The sequence below is a fragment of the Vicia villosa genome, linkage group LG1, assembly GCF_029867415.1.
Source record: "Vicia villosa cultivar HV-30 ecotype Madison, WI linkage group LG1, Vvil1.0, whole genome shotgun sequence".
NCBI lineage: Eukaryota > Viridiplantae > Streptophyta > Magnoliopsida > Fabales > Fabaceae > Vicia > Vicia villosa.
In genome coordinates, this window is record NC_081180.1 from 251,139,394 (window position 1) to 251,146,149 (window position 6,756).

Here is a 6,756-nt window from a genome sequence, read left to right on the forward strand (position 1 = left end):
TTGAAAGTTGGTTAATATATTGAAAGTTTTTAAATGAATTAATTTTGGAAAAAGATGTTTAAAAATATTTATATTTAAACATCATATTTAATAATTTTTAAAATAAAAGAATAATTTGAAAATATATCAACAGAAATGTGACTTTTTTATATTTAAACATAATATTTAGCAAGTTTGGTTTAATGGATCTTGATGAAGTTGAGTTGAGAGTAATTGAATAACCTATTTATGTAAGACTAGATAAAATTTTGAATAGAATGATCTAAGTACTGTAGATAAAAATCATAGAGTAGTAGTAATATTTTTACATCGGTTTAATCAAATAGAAATTTAAAATAAATAATTTAGAACTTTTCCGATTCAAATTAAAAGGACAAAAAAAAAGTAATACTGCGTGAAATCAATTTTTCAAAATGCTGTCATTTTATACTTTAAAAGAAAATATTTTTCTTTAATAACACATTTGAAAGAAAATATTACTTTGGCAAAAAAAAGAACATTACACACATTTTTCAACTGTACCCTCATTCTTTGCTGACATAATTATGTAATTTAAAGATTTTCTTAGATACATGCCATCATAAAGCTGCTAGTTACCATAAAAAACATAAAAAATCATTAAAAAGAAAAGGCCACTTTTTTTATAATTTGTGATATCATGATAGGTTTTACCCAAGAGCATCTATAGGCCTGCTAGAAATTTGTTCATGGCTCAGTTTCAAGCATAAAACGTAATAAAAACATAAATGATGGCAACATTTTTCATTTTCCAAGAGAAATCCAGAAACAAAAAATAAAATTATAAGAAAGGAATAGAAATTAAGAAATAAATGTCTTTTTCCCATTTTGAGTATAGTGGTCCCATTCTTAGCTACTATAAATGTACCTTTTTTTTTTGCATTTGTGTGAAATCTTTTTCTGCAACACCAGATGGTCTTTTGTTCAATTGAATTCTAATTCTCACTTATACTGTTAGAGCTATTCTCGAGATCGATACTTGGATAATCTCCACTTTAATAACTTCATCCATAGAAAGTAGTAAACTGATTCTAAACAATTCTATCACTTCTATTACAAGAGACACTTCTATCACCCATCAAATGATTCTAAACATTTCTAGATAAAAAATTTAGAATAGGATGATATAAGCACTCTAGATAATAGCACATTTGAAGAAAATGCTGTTTTCGCACTTTACACATATTTTTTTTATTAGTAGTTGATTTTTCCATTAATAATTACTGCTACTCTTCTTCCTAGTTTTTCCAACTTTGATCAAGTATTGCTTTTCATTTTTGTATTGTTCCTTACTATTTTCCCGCTTAATTTCCATTCTGCCAAACCTAAATTTGCCTTCATTTTTTGCTGATGGAATGATTTAATTTCTTGATTTTCTGAGATTATTGTTATCATAAAAATGCTAGTTACCGATAAAACATAAAAAATTACTTCTATCACCCCTCAACTGGTTCTAAACACTTCTATTACTTCAATTACAAGAGACACTTCAGTCACTCCTCAACTGATTCTAAACACTTTTATCATAAACAAACTATTCTAAACACTTCTATCACTTATATTTAAATATTTTAGTATATTTGTTTGGATTCAATCTGCCTAACTCATTCATTGTACCTTCAAAGTTAGAATTTTGTTTTCTCTGTATTCACAACTCACTCTTTTTCTTTACAGCCAAGTATTTGGTTAAAGATTACTTGAAAGTTGGTTGATATTTTGAAAGTTTTATTTTAAATGAATTAATTTTGGAAAAAGATGTTTAGAAATATTTATATTTAAACATCATATTTAATAATTTTTTAAAAAAAGAATAATTTGAAAATATATCAACAGAAATGTGACTTTTTTATATTTAAACATAATATTTAGCAAGTTTGGTTTAATGGATCTTGATGAAGTTGAGTTGAGAGTAATTGAATAACATATTTATGTAAGACTAGATAAAATTTTGAATAGAATGATCTAAGTAATGTAGATAAAAATCATAGAGTAGTAGTAATATTTTTACATCGGTTTAATCAAATAGAAATTTAAAATAAATAATTTAGAACTTTTCCGATTCAAATTAAAAGGACAAAAAAAAGTAATACTGCGTGAAATCAATTTTTCAAAATGCTGTCATTTTAAACTTTAAAAGAAAAGATTTTTCTTTAATAACACATTTGAAAGAAAATATTACTTTGGCAAAAAAAAGAACATTATACACATCTTTCAACTGTACCCTCATTCTTTGCTGACAGAATAATGTAATTTAAAGATTTTCTTAGATACATGCTATCATAAAGCTTCTAGTTACCGTAAAAACATAATAAATCATTAAAAAGAAAAGGCCACTTTTTTTTATAATTTGTGATATCATGATAGGTTTTAGCCAAGAGCATCTATAGGCCTGCTTGAAATTTGTTCATGGCTCAGTTTGAAGCATAAAACATAATAAAAACATAAATGATGGCAACATTTTTCAATTTCCAAGAGAAATACAGAAAGAAAAACTAAAATTATAGGAAAGGAATATAAATTCAGAAATAAATGTCTTTTTTCCCATTTTGAGTATAGTGGTCCCATTCTTAGCTACTTACCTTTTTTTTTACATTCGTGTGAAATCTTTTTCTGCAACACCACATGTTCTTTTGTTCAATTGAATTCTAATTCTCACTTATACTGTTAGAGCTATTCTCGAGATCGATACTTGGATAATATCCACTTTAATAACCTCATCCATAGTAAATAGTAGACTGATTCTAAACAATTCTATCACTTCTATTACAAAAGACACTTCTATCACCCATCAACTGATTCTAAACACTTCTAGATAAAAAATTTAGAATAGGATGATATAAGCACTCTAGATAATAACACATTTGAAGAAAATGTTGTTTTCGCACCTTACACATATTTTTTTTTATTAGTAGTTGGTTCTTCCATTAATAATTACTGCTACTCTTCTTCCCAGTTTTTCCAACTTTGATCAAGTATTGCTTTTCATTTTTGTATTGTTCCTTACTATTTTACCGCTTTATTTCCATTCAGCCAAACCTAAATTTGCCTTCATTTTTTGCTGATGGAATGATTTAATTTCAAGATTTTCTGAGATTATTGCTATCATAAAAATGCTAGTTACCGATAAAACATAAAAAATTACTTCTATCACCCCTCATCTGGTTCTAAACACTTCTATTACTTCAATTACAAGAGACACTTCAGTCACTCCTCAACTGATTCTAAACACTTTTATCATAAACAAACTATTCTAAACACTTCTATCACTTATATTTATATATATTTTAGTTATATTTGTTTGGATTCAATCTGCCAAACTCATTTATTGTACCTTCAAAGTTAGAATTTTGTTTTCTCTGTATTCACAACTCACTCTTTTTCTTTACAGCCAAGTATTTGGTTAAAGATTACTTGAAAGTTGGTTAATATATTGAAAGTTTTTAAATGAATTAATTTTGGAAAAAGATGTTTAAAAATATTTATATTTAAACATCATATTTAATAATTTTTAAAATAAAAGAATAATTTGAAAATATATCAACAGAAATGTGACTTTTTTATATTTAAACATAATATTTAGCAAGTTTGGTTTAATGGATCTTGATGAAGTTGAGTTGAGAGTAATTGAATAACCTATTTATGTAAGACTAGATAAAATTTTGAATAGAATGATCTAAGTACTGTAGATAAAAATCATAGAGTAGTAGTAATATTTTTACATCGGTTTAATCAAATAGAAATTTAAAATAAATAATTTAGAACTTTTCCGATTCAAATTAAAAGGACAAAAAAAAGTAATACTGCGTGAAATCAATTTTTCAAAATGCTGTCATTTTAAACTTTAAAAGAAAAGATTTTTCTTTAATAACACATTTGAAAGATAAATATTACTTTGGCAAAAAAAAGAACATTATACACATCTTTCAACTGTACCCTCATTCTTTGCTGATAGAATTTTAAAGATTTTCTTAGATACATGCTATCATAAAGCTGCTAGTTACCCTAAAAACATAAACAATCATTAAAAAGAAAAGGCCATTTTTTTTTATAATTTGTGATATCATGATAGGTTTTAGCTAGGAGCATCTATATGCCTGCTTGAAATTTGTTCCTAGCTCAGTTTCAAGCATAAAACGTAATAAAAACATAAATGATGGCCACATTTTTCAATTTCCAAGATAAATACAGAAACAAAAAATAAAATTATAGGAAAGGAATATAAATTTAGAAATAAATGTCTTTTTCCTATTTTGAGTAAAATGGTCCCATTCTTAGCTACTATAAATGTACCTTTTTTTGCATTTGTGTGAAATCTTTTTCTGCAACACCAGATGATCTTTTGTTCAATTGAATTCTAATTCTCACTTATACTGTTAGAGCTATTCTCGAGATCGATACTTGGATAATCTCCACTTTAATAACTTCATCCATAGAAAGTAGTAAACTGATTCTAAACCAATTCTATCACTTCTATTACAAGAGACACTTCTATCACCCATCAACTGATTCTAAACATTTCTAGATAAAAAATTTAGAATAGGATGATATAAGCACTCTATATATATAGTGTACGTGCGCGTAAATATAAAATTTATTTGTTGGTGTTCTTTGATCAATTTAACATAAATACTCTATAATAAAAGAAAAAAAACAAAAGGAAAGAAATAGACATACCATTGAACGTATAGACGGCCATAGTACTATCTCATATGTCCTTTAGAATTATGTAATTTAAAGATTTTCTTAGATACATGCTATCATAAAGCTGCTAGTTACCGTAAAAAACATAAAAAATCATTAAAAAGAAAAGGCCACTTTTTTTCAACTGTACCCTCATTCTTTGCTGACAGAATTATGTAATTTAAAGATTTTCTTAGATACATGCTATCATAAAGCTGCTAGTTACCCTAAAAACATAAACAATCATTAAAAAGAAAAGACCATCACTTTTTTTTTATAATTTGTGATATCATGATAGGTTTTAGCCAAGAGCATCTATAGACCTGCTTGAAATTTGTTCCTAGCTCAGTTTCAAGCATAAAACGTAATAAAAACATAAATGATGGCAACATTTTTCAATTTCCAAGATAAATACAGAAACAAAAAATAAAATTATAAGAAAGGAATATAAATTTAGAAATAGATGTCTTTTTCCCATTTTGAGTAAAATGGTCCATTCTTAGCTACTATAAATGTACCTTTTTTTGCATTTATGTGAAATCTTTTTCTGCAACACCAGATGGTCTTTTGTTCAATTGAATTCTAATTCTCACTTATACTGTTAGAGCTATTCTCGAGATCGATACTTGGATAATCTCTACTTTAATAACTTCATCCATAGAAAGTAGTAAACTGATTCTAAACAATTCTATCACTTCTATTACAAGAGACACTTCTATCACCCATCAACTGATTCTAAACATTTCTAGATAAAAAATTTAGAATAGGATGATATAAGCACTCTAGATAATAGCACATTGGAAGAAAATGCTGTTTTCGCACTTTACACATATTTTTTATTAGTAGTTGGTTTTTCCATTAATAATTACTGCTACTCTTCTTCCTAGTTTTTCCAACTTTGATCAAGTATTGCTTTTCATTTTTGTATTGTTCCTTACTATTTTCCCGTTTTATTTCCATTCTGCCAAACCTAAATTTGCCTTCATTTTTTGCTGATGGAATGATTTAATTTCTTGATTTTCTGAGATTATTGCTATCATAAAAATGCTAGTTACCGATAAAACATAAAAAATTACTTCTATCACCCCTCAAGTGGTTCTAAACACTTCTATTACTTCAATTACAAGAGACACTTCAGTCACTCCTCAACTGATTCTAAACACTTTTATCATAAACAAACTATTCTAAACACTTCTATCACTTATATTTGTTTGGATTCAATCTGCCAAACTCATTTATTGTACCTTCAAAGTTAGAATTTTGTTTTCTCTGTATTCACAACTCACTCTTTTTCTTTACAGCCAAGTATTTGGTTAAAGATTACTTGAAAGTTGGTTGATATTTTGAAAGTTTTATTTTAAATGAATTAATTTTGGAAAAAGATGTTTAAAAATATTTATATTTAAACATCATATTTAATAATTTTTAAAATAAAAGAATAATTTGAAAATATATCAATAGAAATGTGACTTTTTTATATTTAAACATAATATTTAGCAAGTTTGGTTTAATGGATCTTGATGAAGTTGAGTTGAGAGTAATTGAATAACCTATTTATGTAAGACTAGATAGAATTTTGAATAGAATGATCTAAGTACTGTAGATAAAAATCATAGAGTAGTAGTAATATTTTTACATCGGTTTAATCAAATAGAAATTTAAAATAAATAATTTAGAACTTTTCCGATTCAAATTAAAAGGACATAAAAAAGTAATACAGCGTGAAATCAATTTTTCAAAATGCTGTCATTTTAAACTTTAAAAGAAAAGATTTTTCTTTAATAACACATTTGAAAGAAAATATTACTTTGGCAAAAAAAAGAACATTACACACATTTTTCAACTGTACCCTCATTCTTTGCTGACAGAATAATATAATTTAAAGATTTTCTTAGATACATGCTATCATAAAGCTGCTAGTTACCCTAAAAACATAAACAATCATTAAAAAGAAAAGGCCATTTTTTTTTATAATTTGTGATATCATGATAGGTTTTAGCTAGGAGCATCTATATGCCTGCTTGAAATTTGTTCCTAGCTCAGTTTCAAGCATAAAAC